General features: G+C 38.9%; 2 long non-coding RNA genes across 3 annotated transcripts in view; both read right to left on the bottom strand.

Annotated features, from left to right (window-relative positions):
* LOC309503355 overlaps positions 1–18,813 on the bottom strand; it is a 76,499-nt gene that overhangs the window by 12,869 nt on the left and 44,817 nt on the right. The window lies entirely within an intron of this gene.
* On the bottom strand, positions 12,149–16,127 carry LOC309512264. 2 transcript variants are annotated; one of them, XR_014210932.1, is made up of 4 exons: positions 16,075–16,127; positions 15,922–15,995; positions 12,442–12,536; positions 12,149–12,348 (listed from the first exon to the last, which is right to left on the bottom strand). It is a non-coding gene; the product is annotated as an uncharacterized lncRNA (long non-coding RNA). The 2 variants fall into 2 exon arrangements; XR_014210933.1 differs by lacking the exons at positions 15,922–15,995; positions 16,075–16,127 and having other exon boundaries at positions 12,442–12,580.

Here is an 18,813-nt window from a genome sequence, read left to right as displayed (position 1 = left end):
TGACTTAAAGCAGTATGCAGTGACAGAAAAATCTGTGCTTTTAAAGGTATAGCCCTATTGTTTTTTTGGTTTTCTTTTAAATTTGGATAATCTCTTAATATAATATTCCATTAATTTTTTCAGCTTGGTAGACAGGTAACTATTATATTTGTAGATGTTATTAGACAGATTATTTAAGTTATAGGGGGTCGTGTATGGGTTTCCTTTATTTTGCCTCACTGAAGGTGGCAACCCTACTTGCCAGAGATCCAAAGGACCATCACTTGGCCAGTGCAGAGCCTGTCGTCAATCTATCAAAGTGGATAGCATGGGAGAAGTGGCTCTTTTAAGTCATGCAGCTGGATCTACACACAATATATTCATATATCTTAACTTCTGGTTACATGAGCCTAAGCTCTTTTCAATAAAATCCATGCAAAAGTTAATATCAGATCATTTTAGAATACAGTATAGGGTGTACCGAATATTCTTCAGTTTTATGCAAAACAGAAATACGACAAATAGAATATCAGATCTGTCATATGGCCAAAAATAAATGCAAAATAAAAAGCTTTTTTGCATAGTTTTGTTTGACATATGAAACATTGTTAAAGTTATTTCACACGGTACACAATGTAACCTTGCTCTCACTTGAAATCAAGTCCTTGAATTTGAGGGTATTGGACCTGGAAAGTCCTTGAAAAGTCCTTGAATTTGAAGTTAACCAAGGTGTGGGAACCCTGCATCCAGTATCATGCATTTACATCATGATAACCACAGATAAAACCAGGCATAGCCTATAGCACCTCACTATCTGTAAGGAAGATGTAGGCTGAGTGGAATCCATCAGCGGGTCTTTATTAAAGGATCTGAGCATAACATCCAAACAATAGTCACAACTCGTAGTCAGGTCACAGGCCTTGTTCGAAGCACTGGTAAAACAATCCAATAGCAGACAAATCCAAAAAACAGCAATCCAAAAGCATGAGTCAAAAGGCAAAACAATGGCCATAACAGTAGTCATCAAAAGAGAAAGGTAGAACGCTTAGTAAGGCAGAGAACTAGCAATACTTCGCAATGAGGCAGTGATAGCACATGGCTTAAATACAGGGTGACAGGAAATGACAAGACAGGGAATGATGTGGCAGGAACAGGAAGTAACAGAGTTCAATATTCAGGTGATGGCTCCCTCTGATTGACTGGTGCCTGATCAAACCTTACAGATTCCCCTCCCCTAGGAACACCTCCGGGTGTTCTTCTCCTAGGACGACCCCTTGGTCTGGGAGCCGGATGATTCGGGTGAGCTTGGTGAAAGTCTCTGATGAGTGATGAATCCAAGATGTCCTTAGTTGGTACCCATGATCTCTCCTCCGAGCCGTATCCCTCCCAATCTACAAGGTATTGCATCTGACCCCTTCTCCTGCGAGAATCTAGAATCTCCCGAACTAGGTAGGCAGGAGCTCCATCGATCTCGAGCGGTGGAGGAGGTTCTTTGTCAGTGGTCTCGGGACTCGATGAGCCGTGGGCAGGTTTCAGGAGGGACACATGAAAGGAAGGAGAGATGCGGTAGTTATTGGGCAACTGTAAACAGTACGTGACAGGATTAACTTAATTTATAATCTTAAAAGGGCCAACATACCTTGGATTTAATTTCTTGCAAGGAAGTTTCAGGCGTAGGTTGCGTCGGTGTCGATCAGATTGGATCTTTTGAGATCGAACAGCTCGCTGGAGACGGACATGAGCACTGTCCCAGACCTGTTCACTTCTCCTAATCCAATCATCCACAGCAGGCACTTCAGATGGTTCCCCAGACCAGGGGAATAGGGGAGGCTGATATCCTAGGACACATTGGAAGGGGGTCAAACCAAGCAGAATCACTGAAGAAGAAAAGCACAAATGTTAAGTCACCATTATGGAGATCAGTGTCTCATGACCTTTAAATGGGTGATATAATGCCCTTTTCACAAGATGTAAAATAAGTCTCTGATGTCCCCAGAGTGTGTATGTGAAGTTTTAGCTCAAAATACCCCACAGATATTTTTATATAGCATGTTAAAATTGTCACTTTTTGAGGGTGAGCAAAAACGCACCGTTTTTGTGTCTGTCCCTTTAAATGCAAATGAGCTGCTGCTCTCAGCACAGAGGGTGGAGCTTCAAGAGCTTGTGTCCTTTTACCTCACACAGACAAAATGTCAATAGGCTTGTTCGACTTCATGCAGCTCTGCGCAGACCGATCGGCAGCGCCGACGCCACGTGACTGTGACGTGTGCCATCAAAGTACCGCTGGCGATTTGAGACTCATTCAAATACTGATGAATTTAGGTAGCTTATGTGTAGTTATCTATAAATCGCGTTCCCAGGGGAGGGGTTTATGTACATTTTAGGGTTGGTGATGTCACTAACCTGGGAGGAATGTCCTTAAGCCGTTTGTTGTCCTTAAAAAATGATTTCTTTAAAAGCAAATATCTCCCTTTGCTTTGAACTTTGAGCTTCGTAACTTTGCAGATGTTGTTTACTCAAACAGCAACATTACACACTAACTAAAGTTAAAAAAGTGAAATCATATTCAACCACCCCTTTAAATGATTAACTTTAGATCTAGTTTGGCTGCTCTACCTGAGTTGGAGATGGGAGTTTTACTTTTTCAAAAATGTTCTGAGGGCAGAAAGAAAAATGATTGGTTTACAGCTTCAACCAATGAAACTGATGCAAACCGTAGTAGATGTCAACTGAATGGGATCATGCTAGGGAGCCTGTCAAACCCTCAAGCATGTTAGAACGAGCCAATGAGCGCATTGGCGTGCATGAGTTGCATCACGCGCTCCGCCCGCCAGGCGGGTATAAATACGGAAGCGGATGCACGCACCACCTGTTTTTCGCTGAGGAGCCGAGCGTAACTCGGAGTCAGCGGTGGTCCAGCAATAGTGGCTAAGGGACTACGTCCTCCGTTCCCTCCTTCAGGGAACGGTGGGTTGCATACGCAAGCAGGACGTTTCTTTTCAGTCGAGAACGTCAGATGTCTTCTATGTGAAGAGAGCACACGGGAAGCAACCGGCTCGACACGTAGGCTATAGAATCTAGCGAACGTGTTAGGTGTTGCCCAGCCCGCAACTCTACACACATCTGTAAGCGAGGCACCTTGCGCCAACGCCCAGGAGGCGGCTACACTCCGAGTGGAGTGAGCTTGCAGTCCCGGGGGACAAGGTACACCTTGGGACACATACGCCAAGATGATGGCATCCACTATCCAGTGGGCCAACCTCTGCTTTGAGACAGCCTTTCCCTTCTACTGGCCTCCGTAACAGATGAAGAGCTGATCTGGGGTCCTAAGACTTTGCATTCTGTTGACATATTTCCGTATGGAACAGACTGGACAGAGAAAATGGGCTTTCTCAGAGGAATGGGCAAGGGAGGGGCTGTCGAGAGGAGTGTGAGTTCGTGGAACCAGGTCCGGTTGGGCCAATAAGGGGCAACTAGCAAGACCTGCTCCTCTTCCTCCCTGACTTTGCACAGTAGCTGTGCAATAAGGCTCACTGGGGGAAGCACATACTTGCGGAGGCCTCGAGGCCAGCTATGTGCCAGCGCGTCCGTGCGGAGGGTCCCCTCGGTCAGGGAATAGAACAACTGGCAATGGGACGAGTCCGGAGAGGCAAACAGATCTATCTGTGTGGCCCCGAAGTGGTCCCAGGTCAGCTGGACCGTCTGGGGATGGAGTCTCCACTCTCCGTAGACCACAGGCTGTCGTTGAGAGCGCATCGGCGGCACGATTGAGCAGGCTCATATCTATGAGTGGCACGAAACGACCTCAGATGCTTCTGACTCCATAGGAGGAGGTGGCGGGTGAGTTGCTATATGCGACGGGAGCGTAGACCACCTTGACGGTTGATGTATGCAACGGCCGCAGTGTTGTCCGAACGGACCAGTACATGCTTGCCGAGCAGCGGCGTTTTGAGGCGTCTCAAGGCAAGGTGTACTGCAAGCAACTCGAGGCTGTTGATGTGCCAGTGCAGTTGAGGGCCCGTCCAGATCCCCGCTACTGCATGCCCGTTGTACGTAGCCCCCAGCCGGTGTAGGAGGCATCTGTGAAAACCACAGCATGCCTGGACACTTGTTCTAGGGGCACTCCGGCCTGGAGAAATGAAGGGTCTGACCACAGGCTGAGAGTTTTGCGGCAGGCTGGGGTGATTCTCACACGGAGCGTGCCACTGTGCCATGCCTGGCTGGGGTGATTCTCACACGGAGCGTGCTGCTGTGCCATGCCCACCTCGGGACTCGATCGCGAATCCAGTGCTGAAGCGGTCTCTGAAAATGTTTCAGTGGAACCAATTCCCTGCTCTTGAGTGTACACAGGCAGGTCAGCACCGACTGGACACGTTCCTCTGTGAGGCGTACCATTTGTTGGACCGAGTCCAGCTCCATACCGAAAGATCCTCTGCACGAACCAGATCCTCTGCACGGGGGCGAGTTTGCTCTTTTCCCAGTTGACCCTAAGACCCAACTGGCTGATATGTTGGAGCAACAAATCCCTGACTTCGCACAACTGTTCCCAAGACTGAGCTAGTATCAGCCAGTCGTCGAGATAGTTGAAGATGCGAAGGCCATGCTCTCTCATGGGAGCAATGGCTGCCTCCGCGACCTTCGTAAAGACGCGGGGTGACAGGGCCAGCCCAAAGGGTAGGACTTTGTACTGATAAGCTCGACCCTCGAACGCGAAACGCAGGAATGGCCTGTGTCGCGGCAGGATGGAGACATGAAAGTACGCGTCCTTCAGGTCGATCGCTGCAAACCAATCTCGGGAACGGATGCATTGAAAAATGCGTTTCTGCGTTAACATCTTGAATGGAAGCTTGTGAAGGGCCCAATTCAAGTGTCGCAGGTCCAAGATTGGCCATAACCCACCTCCTTTCTTGGGTACAATGAAGTACGGGCTGTAGAAGCCCGACTCCATATCGGATAGAGGAACCGGCTCTATTGTCTGCCAGTAGGACTGCGATCTCCGCACGCATGACAGGCGCACGTTCGGTCAACACCGAAGTGTACAAAACGCCGCTGAATTTGGGCAGATGCCAGACGAACTGAATCGTGTAGCCGAGTCTGATGGTACGGAGGAGCCAGCTGGACCGGCCGGGAAGCACTCTCCAGTCTCTTATTTTTCTGTCAAACTTTCTGGCACTTTTGGGGCTCTTATCGTGCTCGAAAACTCTTGAAACTTTGCACACAGGTCAGAACCCGCGGCCAACAGGGCTGAGATGAGGCTGGTATCCGGGCGTGGCAGGGGGGCTCAACAGCGCCCCCTTGAACGGTGTCCAAAAACTTGGTCCATAAATCAAACATGCTTGCATGTAATAATGTGAAACTCGATACACATATAGATCTCATCGGGCTGAACAACTTCCGCACTCTATGTTATTAGCTCCGCCCAACAGGAAGTCAGCTATTATGGGTTGTTTGGAAAACGCATGCTTTAGAATTTGATATACTCCTCCTAGAGAATTCATTCGATTTCCACCAAACAGACAAGACATTGAGGATGATAAATTGCAGACGGATTTTTGATATCTCGAGTAGTTTTACCTACTAGGGTGGAAAGGTACACAGAAGTCACGGTTCGGTTCATACCACGGTTCAGACATCTCAGTTCGGTACGAGCAAAACAAAAATGCAGAAGGCAATTTTTTTTTTTATTGTGCATGTCTCGGGCTGTACCACCAAAGGAAAATAAATGTTGTAACAAAAAATAAATGTTGTAACAAAGGGAAAAAAAGTTGTATTAATAAAGTAAAGGCATATAACCAGTTTATTTGTAGTGCATTGACAATAGTTTTCTATAATTAGTTTATTAATTAAATTAATAAAAATAAAAAAAGACCTAGAGATATGTTTGGTAATGGTACCTGAATGAATTTAAAATTAATTTGCTATATTTCAGATCAATACATTTGTTTTCCTTAAAATTGTAATAAACACTAACTTTATTCTCATCTGAATTATAAATAATTTATTTCTGTATAAAATTATACTACCATTAAAAACACATTCGATTTTCTTTTTTAATCAATGTAGAATGTGTCACTTAAAAATAAACAGATTAGTCCTCTGTTTGAGGACAAGAAATGAAAACCAATGCAATATGATGAATGTTGGCACCCACAGACTGTTTTTAAATGGGGTTGGATAAATATTTTTTGCTTTTAAACTGTGTGTGTGTGTGTGTGTGTGTGTGTGTGTGTGTGTGTGTGTGTGTGTGTGTGTGTGTGTGTGTGTGTGTGTGTGTGTGTGTGTGTGTGTAAAGCACAATGCTGATTTTTATTGCGAGTGCACACAAATATATGTAAACACTTTGCAGTTTGATTAATGTCCTGTATGAACAAAATGATGTAGTATGTTTTTGTCTCTAAATTAATATTAAAGTAAACCTAACTCAGAGGCTCTAAATGAGTTCAGTGATTCAGGTCAAATAATGATTATGCTAAAACACAACCAGCACCATCAGATCACTTTTTATCTTTGTTCATCTGGCTGTTATAACTGAATTACAGCAGCCAAACTAAATCTAAAGTAAAAATGTAAGGGTCAAGAGCCCAACTAATGCAAACACGGATCACAATAATGGTGACTTACAATTTGTGATTTTCTCCTTCAGTGATTCTGCTTGTTAACATCAGGTGTCTTCAATAATGCTCAATCATCACTCAATTAATCACTTAATTATCTCATTAACTTCAACACTGTTTCAGTGTTACTTATAACACTCTATTGGTGTGGATTATATAAATACTGAGCAGTGTTAATTTAACACTGGGGATTTTGCTGTGATGTCTGCAAGTGTTTTAGTAAGTTGTGGGCGACTAGGTTCAGAAATGTTTGCTCAGACATAAGTATCACAAGACATTGCTCATACATACCAGCACCAGTGTCTATCTTGAATTTTACTGTAGTGCCATTCTTTGGAAGGTTTACATGCCACTCAGCCTCGTTAGCACTATCAGAAACAGAACCCAGAAACCACATGTTGTTTGATTCGACTTTGTGTCTTTCACTGGTCACTTCTTTAACCAGAGCTGCCAACTCGTCACGCATTCATCGTGAGACTCACGCAATTGACACTTTTCACATGCTCTCATGCCACACATCCATTTTTTCACGCACAGAAAAATCGCGAAGCAAAAAGGACATGGAGACCGACAGGCTAGACAGAGCAGGTTACTTATGATATATATATAAAAAAATCTCAACTCTCAGATTCTGTCAATTTTATTACGAAATTCAAACAAAATACCGTTTTGGCGCTTGTAAATGTGACGTGACAGATCCCTAGCGACACGTGAAGCGATCATCTCTATTAGCTAATAGTAAATAAACACGAATGAACACTGTTGAAAGATACAGTACAACTTACCGAAATGTATATTCCTCCTACATAATATCGATCAATCAGTGTTTTTCATCCGCGGAAAGGTGTCAATAAAACAGCTGGCGAACAATTATGTCACGTAACATTTACCTCAGGAAAGCCATTTAATGACCATAATATAGGCTATAGCACGTACATTGGCTAGAAAATAAGAGCTATAGAGAGTATTTTGCTAAATATGTGCACTATATTACATATTTATTATGTATATATATATATATTTCTTTACATCCCCCCCAATAGAGCGATCTGTATGGCCTTCTCGAGCATCAAATCTGGCTCTAGCTGCAGCTTCTCAGACACGTCGCTATCCGCTATTCCAATCACGATGCCATCGCGAATCTGCTCAATCTTTAGTGGCCCCAAAATCACAAAACTCTGCCAGCTCATATAGACTCCTGACAAATGCTTCCATGCTTTCACCACTTCGTTGATTTCTTTTATGAAAACAAGCGTGGTCATGAATCACATTGTCAATCACAATCTTGTACACATATCACCACAATGAGTAAAAAAAATAAAAATAATTGTGGGTTGCTTAACAGCAGAATTGATATCTTTTTGCAACACTGAGTCATTATTTGCCTGTTTATCACTGTAAAGCTGCTACTGTATAAAGCGCTATAGAAATAAAGGTGACTTGTCTTGATTAGGCTGCAGGTGTAACAGGATTATCTCTGCGTTGTGTTGTGTTTAACTCACGATGGACACCAATTTGCGCTTAAGGATAGATTTCTGTTGACAAAACATAGAACAGCGGTGATCAAATTCGCAAATCACACTTGCACTCGTTCGCAGCCATTCACTCTCTCGGCTGGTACGAAGCTGGCAAAGGTTAACAGGTTAAATATCTCTTATTACAAACCAGACTGACTTTATTTCTGTCATCTGTCTACAGTTCTTTCTGATAATTAACAGGCGTTTAAATGTTGATGTTTTAGTGAAAATATTTGATCACCGTTATGGTGATCAGTGTTTCCTTTAGTTGTGCAGTTTGACTTTTGGCTTTTTATGTGAGTTTGTGGTTTTTGTAGAAGTGTTACAAAACATTGTTGGTGAAAATCTATTAATAACGAATAACCACACTGTCAACCCTTGCTGTAAAAAAAGGTCAAATTCTGATAGTATTATACCATTAAAAAGCAAGGCAAGTTCATTTAAATAGCACATTTCATACACAATGGTAAGTCAAAGTGCTTTACATAGAAGAAATTAAAATAATCAAAAGAAATAAGAATAATTAAAACAGTTTAGAATTAAAAATAATAAAATACAGTACAAATAGTTGGACGAACAGTGGCACAGTGCTCATTCAGTAGTGCCTTCGGTTTGATCTATCCTGGACAGAGATTTGAGGAAACACCAGACTAAACAATAATCTACTAGAAATAATGATTTCAGAACAGTTCAGAATAATTCAAATATATAATTTTATTTGTCAGGTAAAAATGTATCATGCCAATTACACAAGTAAATGATTAAAAGCCAATTCAGAAATAATAAATACATGACATCAATTACTCAAAGATGACTCTAAGAATGAGCAATGCATTCCTGACAGAGACACACAGTGGTGTGTGAGTGTTCCATGTGTAAGACTTGAGAAAACACTGAAACAGCACTGCATTGGGTTTTCCTGGTTACAGGTTCCCAAAGACTGCTCTGTCACCTACCCTTAAATACCCAGACCAGAACAAAAGGCTTGTACAAATATTTTTTAGAGTTGTTTTGGGTCTATTCCTGTACCCCAGGGGGGTAGCACCTGGTTTCGGGGGAGAGGGGAGAATCAGCAGATATCTTGAAGAGACATCACACAGAGAGGAGAACAGAATTCTCCTAAGTTTTCAATCTTTCTCATAATACCAATAACTGAAATTAAATTAAGACCATTTGTGACCCCGCCTGTGAAACCCAGGCTAAAGTCGCAGAATCGAATTATGAGTTAACGAGCGTCAAAGTAGTCATAGCCATAAAAATGACAAAAATAGTCCATGTGTGTTTATTGCTGTAAATTATAGATTATACCAATGGTTTTGAGATGCAATACTTACATTTTCATTTATAACATGATAAATACTGAAATTGATGATTTTATTGACACTACGTTATACTTTTGCCAAAAAAAAAAAAAAAAAAAAAAACCGGACGTGGGCATTGATTTCGATCGTCTCTGGGTTTATTTCGCGCAACAACACTGCTGATTCGTATATCATTCGGTTCAGGAACTTTTTTTCTGTGTCTTTTCTATTAGAAAGAGTAAAAACAGACTTTAATATCAATCCGCGAGCGCCGGTAGTCAGGTCAACACAATGAAAAAAAAGGAGAGAGATTTAAGCCGGGTTTAGATGTCTGTGGTGATTTTTTCTTGTCATAGCCAATATTTTAAGAACTGCTTATTTGTTTTGTAGCTTAGTATTCTGACAATAATATTAAACTTATTTTAAGGACATTTTTGGCCTGCTACGTGTTATTTGCTGGATGGTAACGTTAATGCGTTGTTTTGACATCTGACATGGCCATGGCTTCGCCGGCGACACTGAAGTATGAGCAGGAACGGAAAATAACTGCTTGCTTGATATTAATCTCGGTGGAATTGCCCCAAATGATGATTTAACCGGTTTTATTGCGGATTATTTTCTGGAGGATGATTGTGATGATGAACAGGACACGTTCTTTGACGAAACTGACGAGGAATACTGTCAGTGTCCAGCCAATGTAATGCTAACACATATCTGTGATGCAAAAATAGTGGATTTAAATGTTTATTACATTTGTTGATTGGGATTGAGTCAGTTTAAATTAATTACGTTTATGGCATGATGTTTATTTGTTTCATTACACTCTGAATTGAAGTCTGCTTACCACCTATAGGCTGCTTCTTGTTCCTATGCCCTTCCCTCAATTAATCAGATCCAGTCTGACTAAACTGAAAAAAATAGTTTCTGATATTTTCATATAAAATGCTTCATTATCCATTTTAAATGTGGAATTAAACCCACTTCCCATTCTTGCATGTTGCGCAATCATGTTTTTAGGTATCTTGCTTTGAATTGAAAAAAAATGATCTTTGCTTTTTCAGGCAGTGACCAACATGATGAGGAGGACAAGCCAGTTTTGGTGATTTGGTGAACCCCAAGCTATTTGTCTGGCGAACATGAAGAGGGAACACCAGCAAGAAGAATTTGCTTCGAATGCTGGAAGTCCAGATGTGAAACTGAAAGTCAGTTTCTCTTGCAACTGCAAGTATTTCAATGGGGAAAAGTGTTCTTTATTTTTCAAGGAGGGAGGAGTTGCTGTCACTCAGGATTTTATTTTGCATCTAGACAATTTTAGAATGTGTACAAAGTTTGAGACTGACCTGTTAAAGGGATAGTTCACATAAAAATGATTTACTCATACTCATACTCACCCTCATGTTATTCCAATCCTGTATGAGTTTCTTTCTTCTGCTGAACACAAAATAAGATATTTTAAAGAATGTTGGTAACCAGACAGTTGACGGCACCTATGGAAGTCAATGGGTGCCGTCAACTGTCTGGTTATTAACATTCTTTAAAATATCTTATTTTGTGTTCAGCAGAAGAAAGAAACTCATACAGGTTTTTGGGTGAACTATCCCTTGAAATTGTATTTATTTATTTATTTTTTACTCCAGATTTACTCAATGTTACACCGTGGGCCAGTAAGAGAATTATCATTTCAGAGAATGAGAAATGTTATGTTATTTAATTGATATATTATTGACATTTCACTGATATTACATTTTACTAATAAAGTTATACAAATCATTCCACTGAATTGACATGATAATTGTTGCTACGATCAAGCTTTTGTGGCACCCCCATTAGTTTCAATGTTTTTATGCTTTTAGCTTTTTGGACATGCACATCATAATAAATAGACCTGTTTTACAAAACTTTAAGAATTTTTCCACTGATTTGTCATATATCACTAAAAAGGGGAGAATCTCAGCTTTAATGAGTTATAAGGCACATATGCAGGATAACTATGGATCAAATGTGTTGCAGTTTTAACAAATAACTTATTTTTAAATTGGAATTTCTCAAAAATATGATTTTCTGAGCCCGGATTTTAGCAAATCTTTGACATGGCCTTACTCAGTCAATATTAAAGATATCAAGGTTATATTTTCACAGAATGTTCTTTACATTGTGTAGGATGATTATGTAGAAAACATTGAATCATAAAAAAATGACTTTAGCTGGGTTTTCACAGGCAGGGTCACATTTTACCAATCGCACTGAGACATTTAAAATGATACCAAACATGATTCACATCATATGTGATATATAGACATTCTCAGTGAACTTTTAGTGACTTGACTCAGGGAGAGAGGAAAGGAGGAGGGAGAGGGGGATGCAGAGATAAGGAAGGAGAAAAGTTTGTACAAGACAATGTCCTGTGCTCTTTCTTTGCGATCTTCTGTCCAAGGTATGTTTTATTGCTTTATTGCAGGGTGAATTTGATCTCAGCTTTTGTCTTGGTAGGAAAATCAAGTCTTACAATATGATTGCTGTTCAGATGTCACACATTCAGATGTTATTTGGATTATAACTGTAAAGAACAGACTTATAAAGCTGGAGGCTAATTGCAGTAGAAACCCAGAGCATCAATTTCATCTCCACTTCTCCCTTTAATGCCATACCACCTTCCTGATCCAACATTAACAATCACAGGCTGCCCCAGTGTATTACATTTGATAGACATTGTTGTTTTTTTACCGTTCATCGTTCATCAACCACAATTTCCAGACCGCAAAATCTGTCATAATTCTTATTTGGCCACAATGTTGCAGCGACAATTTTATCAGTGCCCTCAATGAGAAATTCTTCTTTGTTTCGTCCTGCTACACTACCAACTTGAATCATCTGATAATCCTGGAAAATCACCTGGATTGTGTTCAGTGATGTCACGTAGGATCCAGAGTAACTCGCCTGTGGCACAAATTTATTTCATGTGAACAAAATAACTAAAAGATAGTAATTTGATTAAATATAAGAATGAAAACAATCTTCAACCACCCTCACCTTATTGTAAGTAATGATGATCTTATAAAAGTTGTTGTAGAGAGCAGACTTAAATGTGAATTCATCACCGCCAGTCCCACCCACAATCACAGGTTCTGCTGTGAAAAGAATTAAGATGAAAAAAAAAGAAAGATACATTTACACAACAGCAGAAGTCTTCAGTCCTTTATTAAAAATAAAAAATAAAATATATATACATATATCTTTTGAGTGGTAAAATTGGTAAGGTTAACACAGTTCAGTATTCATTACGAGTGACAACCACATTCAATAACTAAACGGATTAAATTTGCAGGACTCATAACAGAATTTCCAGGCCTTTCCTATTTGAGCATTTAGCACAGCTTCTCGTCCAACCCACTAAGCAAAATTATGTCCAAAAGAAGTTTTCTCAACGTCTTTGTCACAAAAACGTACGTTGATAAGACGTCCACTGTGGAGCCAGAATGAACGTTTTTGTGATGCATTTTTTAACGTGTTCTGCACGTCTGATATAGATGTTCATGGAACCTCCGTACAAGGTTAAAAACTAGTTATTTGTCACTGTCGTTGTGATTCATATGCAAAATATTGATGTCTGTGTGTGACCATATGAAACACTTACTCAAAACATTGTCTGCACATGCATTTAATCCACCTTCAGATAAGCAATCATTTTAATTCTATTGGTGCCAATACTTCAGTTACATGATGATTTTGTCATCATCAATGAGCTGATAACACCTGATCTCACTTTATCTTGCCACAACAATCGTGTTTTACAAACACACGGTTACAGCAGCCAGAGAAAAGATAACACAGAAGTAAAGGGACCAAGAGCCCAACTAAACTCTAAATTCTAAAACCAATTCTATTGAAGCACTGAGTAACTGTCTGGGTGAAATAAGGGATTGGATGTCACTAAATTTTTTACATTTAAATGACAAAAAAACTGAAATTATAATTTTTGGGAAGCCGGATATCTCAGGTTTAAACAGGGCTATAGGCCCATTACTCCCCAATTACAGCCCATCTGTAAAAAATCTTGGAGTCATTATTGATAGTTCTTTTAAATTAGAGAAACAAATTAGTTCAGTAGTTAAAACAAGCTTTTTTCAGCTTAGACTGTTGGGGAAAGTGAAGCTGTACCTGCCGCAAAGTCAACTAGAAAAAGTTGTACATGCCCTCATTACAAATCGCTTGGACTACTGTAACTCTTTATACTATGGCTTAGATCAGTCGTCTATTCACCGTTTACAATTAGTACAAAATGCAGCCGCTCGCCTGTTGACAGGGAAAAAACGGTTTGATCATATTACTCCGGTACTGTCGTCCCTCCACTGGTTGCCTGTTGCTTTCAGAATCCAGTTTAAGATTTTATTATTTGTTTTTAAATCTTTAAATGGATTAGCACCGTCTTATTTAGCGGATTTGCTGACTATGCACACCTCAGTCAGAGCACTTAGGTCAAATGACCAGCGACTTCTAGACTGTCCTAGATCTAGACTGAGAACCAGAGGAGACAGAGCATTTTCTGTTGCAGGACCTAAGCTATGGAATGCTCTTCCCCTTAATATTAGCTCTATTGAGTCATTTAAATCGCTTTTAAAGACTCATCTTTTTGATAAATCTTTTAATATATGTGTTTTAACTATTATTATTATTATTGGGACATTTTGCCTATGTAATTTCTCTTTTTGATTAATTAATATGTTTTATGTTTGGTATGAATTTCTGTACAGCACTTTGTGGCAGTAATGACTGCTTGGAAATGTGCTTTATAAATAAATTTGACCTTGACCTTGACCTAAACCAAACACTGCAAACAAATGAAACATAAATATCAACATCTAAACCTCTGTTAATTCTCAATATGAACTTCGGCAAACATCTGACAGAAATCCCAGCTAACAGACTTTTGTTATAAGAACGTTCTCCAAATATTCATTGTTAGTTCTGGAAACTTAAAAAAAAATGTTCTTGAGGTTAGAGGAATGTGTCAGATAGAACCTTATAATTCCAAGGGGACGATATGACAGTAGGGGCTGTCAACGAATATTCTAAATTCGAATATATATTCGAATAGTTTTAAAAAAACAGAATATCTAAGGTGAAAAATAATATTTGAATGTGGAAAAACACGCCCGCGGTAGCAGAGGCGCGGCTGTCTGTTTTGCGAGTGGGCGCGCTGCCTGAGGGATCAGGGACAGGTCATTTTATTTAACGTTAAACAGAAACATTACTAAAGTGTAGGCTACTGTACTGACTGAATAGATATTGCATGAATAGGTTAGATACAGCATTTTTATGCACTGTCTGCAGGCTTCCACTGGTTTGATTATTTGCCGTTTCATGTCAAGGAAAAGTTCCATGTTTCCCACAGCACAGCTCGCTCGGAGCGTTCAATGTCGGTTCTATATACTGTAAAACTTCAATTAATGTTAATAATATTTGTTTCAATCACTGAATGAAGCCTGCTATATTTGGGACAAGAGTCGCGACCTTAAATTGCTTGCACAAAACTCTTGATCAGCACTCAACATTTGCTTATAGTTGTTGTTCATTTAAACCGTTATGAACCGCAGAGAGCGTGACGCCTCGTTTGAGCCGCAAGACCTCCAGACGCGCGTTAACGCGTCTTTACATTGACTTAACATTGAAATCACTTGCGCCAGACGCTCTATTCGCGTTTGGTGTGAACGCAGGGTGAGGGCGAGAGAGAGGTCTGCGGTCTTGGCCATTAGTTGATTTACTTGTTTTTGTGTAGGTAATACGTTGTCAAATATGTTTAAACTTAAATAAACTACAAGTAGTTATGTCTCTTTGTATTAATTTGTCCTGTTATTGACGTAATGCGCGTCATTTACAAAATGCGCAACCAGATGTTCGAATAGTTTGAGTATATGTTTTTTTTTAGAGGGAATATTCAAACGTCATTTTTAAACAATTTTGACAGCCCTATATGACAGTGGAAACACATCAAGTTGGTCCATGTTTAAAGGAAGGAGATATTTTTTATGTTGCACTTTAAGTTGTTTTTCATTAATTATGTTAAAAAGAAGATATTATGCCTTGTGCACTTTAAGTTGATTTTAAATATTTTAATTTAATAATTTAAAAGTGTTAATAAACAAAAAATTAATTTTTTTTGCTGATCCGAAAAATGATCCGATCCGTGACTCTGATCCGAAAAACGATCCGAACCGTGAGTTTTTTGATCCGTTGCACCCCTAGGGTATAATGTTCCTCAAAAAAGTTATACTACAGATTTAACATGCGTATTTGTTGTTGTATTTTATTGTCAACAATAAACATATAAAATACATTCATAAGAATCAATAACTTTAGCTGATATAATTGTTGTTGTTTTATTGTCTAAATGTTATCATAATAATTAAAAAAACAAACTCAGATTTATTTTAGTGCACATGCTGTATTAGATCATTCTTCTGATTAGTCATTACAGAGTCCCAGGTGTGCTACAATTCATGTTAAAATAACAGTAAGCACTCAAAGCTATGAGAAGACAGAGAGACAGGTAGACAGTCCAGAGCGCCATTGTTCCTCAAAGAATACTGAAATTATAATAATTATTAATAATAATAATTATTCAGAATTAATTATCACAAAGTTTTGTATTTTTGTGACACAAACCAGTTCAGTAGATCAATATCAACGTCTGGATATTGCGTTGTGGAGCGGAGCCCTGGTTTATCTGTTTATATACTGGAGGGGAGTGTGTTTATCAGCATCATCCATCACATGCTCATGTTCTCACTTCCTGTACAAACAATGTTTTTGTATAGTTTGTACTTCAGCCACTTCTGTTATAATACCATTATTGTTTTATGTGTCTTTATATGTGTTCTTGGTATGGATACAGAATAAATAAATAGATATTATTAATTTATTCAGTAGTGTAATTTTGTAATTGCACTAGTCTGCATGTTTTATGTACATGGTTTATACATTTCTCACACTCTTCATAAGATGATCTTTGTTCATCTGGAATGAATAGAGGATTGTTACACAGCAAAATCCCCAGTGTTAAAGGTCAAAAAATGATTGTTAAAACACAACCAACACCATCAGATCACTTTTTCTCTTTGTTTATCTGGCAGTTATAACTGAATTACAACAGCCAAACTAAATCTAAAGTTAATAATATAAGGGTCAAGAGACCAACTAAAGCAGACACTGATCACCATAACGGTGATTTTCTCCTTCAGTGATTCTGCTTGTTAACATCAGGTGTCTTCAATAATGCTCAATCATCACTCAATTAATCACTTAATTATCTCATTAACTTCAACACTGTTTCAGTTTTACTTATAACACTCTGAGTGTGGATTATATAAACACTGAGCAGTGTTAATTTAACACTGGGGATTTTGCTGTGTGTGGTCATCAAAAAACGGCCAAATTCTGACGTAACATACCATTTTCCATTAAGACTGTAATGAGATCAATGAACCGTAGATTCCATAAAAAACAATTAATTCCGGGTAATATTTGTTGTTTTCGAGAAACTAGCCTACTGGAATATACTGTGAATGGTAACACTTTTGAATACCGTTCCTTTATCAATGAATAACTACACTGCTACAAACGAGTAATGCACTATTAACATTCTAGTAACTACCCTAAGCAAAATTATGTTCAAAAACGTCTTTTCAACGTCTTTGTCACAAAAGCATACTTTGAAGAGACGTCCACTGAGGAGCCAGAATGAAAGTTTTTATGACATCTTTTTTGACGAGTTCTGCACGTCTGATATAGACGTTCATGGAACCTCCGTACAAGGTTAAAAACCAGTTCAAATGTGGTCATTGTGGACATATTTTCAACATAATTTAAGGTCTCATTTAGAAATAATTTATACTGTTTCTGGACCAAATAAACACTCTCAGGATGCATTCAATTTAAACTCAATTAATTTCAATGTAAATTCCATCTGTAATTGCAAAGCAACTCACAGAAAGTGTTTGTCCAATAATCATGAAAATAAAAGAAACCACTCACACCTTTAGACAACTTAGCATCTGTAATTCAGACATCTTTGGATCGTGAAAGAAACCAGATCTGAAGGAAATACTTTCTGGCTCAGACAGTGTTTCCCACTGAGCCTCTTGTGCTGCCATTTATCACAGACATAAAATACAGATATGTTGACTATTTTTGTCAGATGTCTACAGAAGTTCATATTGAGAATTGACAGAGGTGTATATAGTTTCATTTGAAGTCACCATTATGGTGATCAGTGTTTGCTTTAGTTGGGCTCTTTGGCCTTGACTATATGATGTAAGTTTTTCTCTGGCTGCTGTAAGTGTTTGTTATAGCAAGAGAAAATGTAACAGTAAAAAACAGTATAAATGCCCGTTCACACAAAGGGTGAAAACTATTAAGATAAAGATATGATTCTTAAAAATTTTCTAAATATTAAAGATAGTAGAGTTCACACCACAACTATAATGAAAATAGGCATAGCGAAGCGATAATGTTGGAATCACTCACAGAATGATTTTTCTCCAACTGATGAATGTATTTTGGATATTGATATTGATATTTACCTGTTTCAAAGAAATATAATTTGCTTGCTTTTAAGTTAATGCCATATAAAGATGCTTGAATGCGGCTTGGAAAGATCCTGGATTACTTAAAATGGAGTTAATGTAGAAACAAATGTATTTGACTTCCTCTTTTTTGTAGGGCAGGATGAGATGAGCAAAAGTTTTGAAAGTTAGGTTCTTGAACTTAATGTTTTGTAATCAACCACAGAGATTATCAAGAGGATAACATGGGCGTGAAGAGAACGTGTTGAAAGAGATGAGATAGACGAAGACTACAGTGAAGAAGAGCAAGAGTGCTAGAAGAAGACAACAGCATAAACGACAGAGGAAGGACATCCAGCTTATTAAGCATGATTTGCAGAAACCTTAACTCACCTCAAGCAGTTTATTACCAATCCAGTTTATTCCAGTTTGGCAAACCAGCAGTTGGTTATTATAACCCAACTGGGTAGTTTATGAGAGGGTGCATCATTTCTACTGTCAGTGAAATTTAACACCGTGTTCATATAGAAACCATCAGCAGGGTGTTAAAGAAACACAGACTCAGTGTTAGAGTTAATTCGATACTTAAGTGATTAATTGTGTGATGATTGTTTGATTATTGAAGACACCTGATGTTAATGAGCAGAATCACTGAAGAAAAGAGAAACCATTATGGTGATCAGTGTTTCCTTTAGTTGGGCAGTTTGACTCTTGGCTTTTTATGTGAGTTTGTGGTTTTTGTAACAGTGTTGACTAAACACATTATTTGTTGCAAAGGAAGCGTATACAAAAATGATCAGATGATATAGTTTTCATCATCATAAAGAAAAATGTTTGACTA

Source organism: Leuciscus leuciscus (genome assembly GCF_965113295.1).
Source record: "Leuciscus leuciscus genome assembly, chromosome: 1".
In the NCBI taxonomy this organism is placed as follows: domain Eukaryota; kingdom Metazoa; phylum Chordata; class Actinopteri; order Cypriniformes; family Leuciscidae; genus Leuciscus; species Leuciscus leuciscus.
Note: the sequence above shows the minus strand (reverse complement) of the source record. Positions and strands in the feature narration are given on the sequence as shown.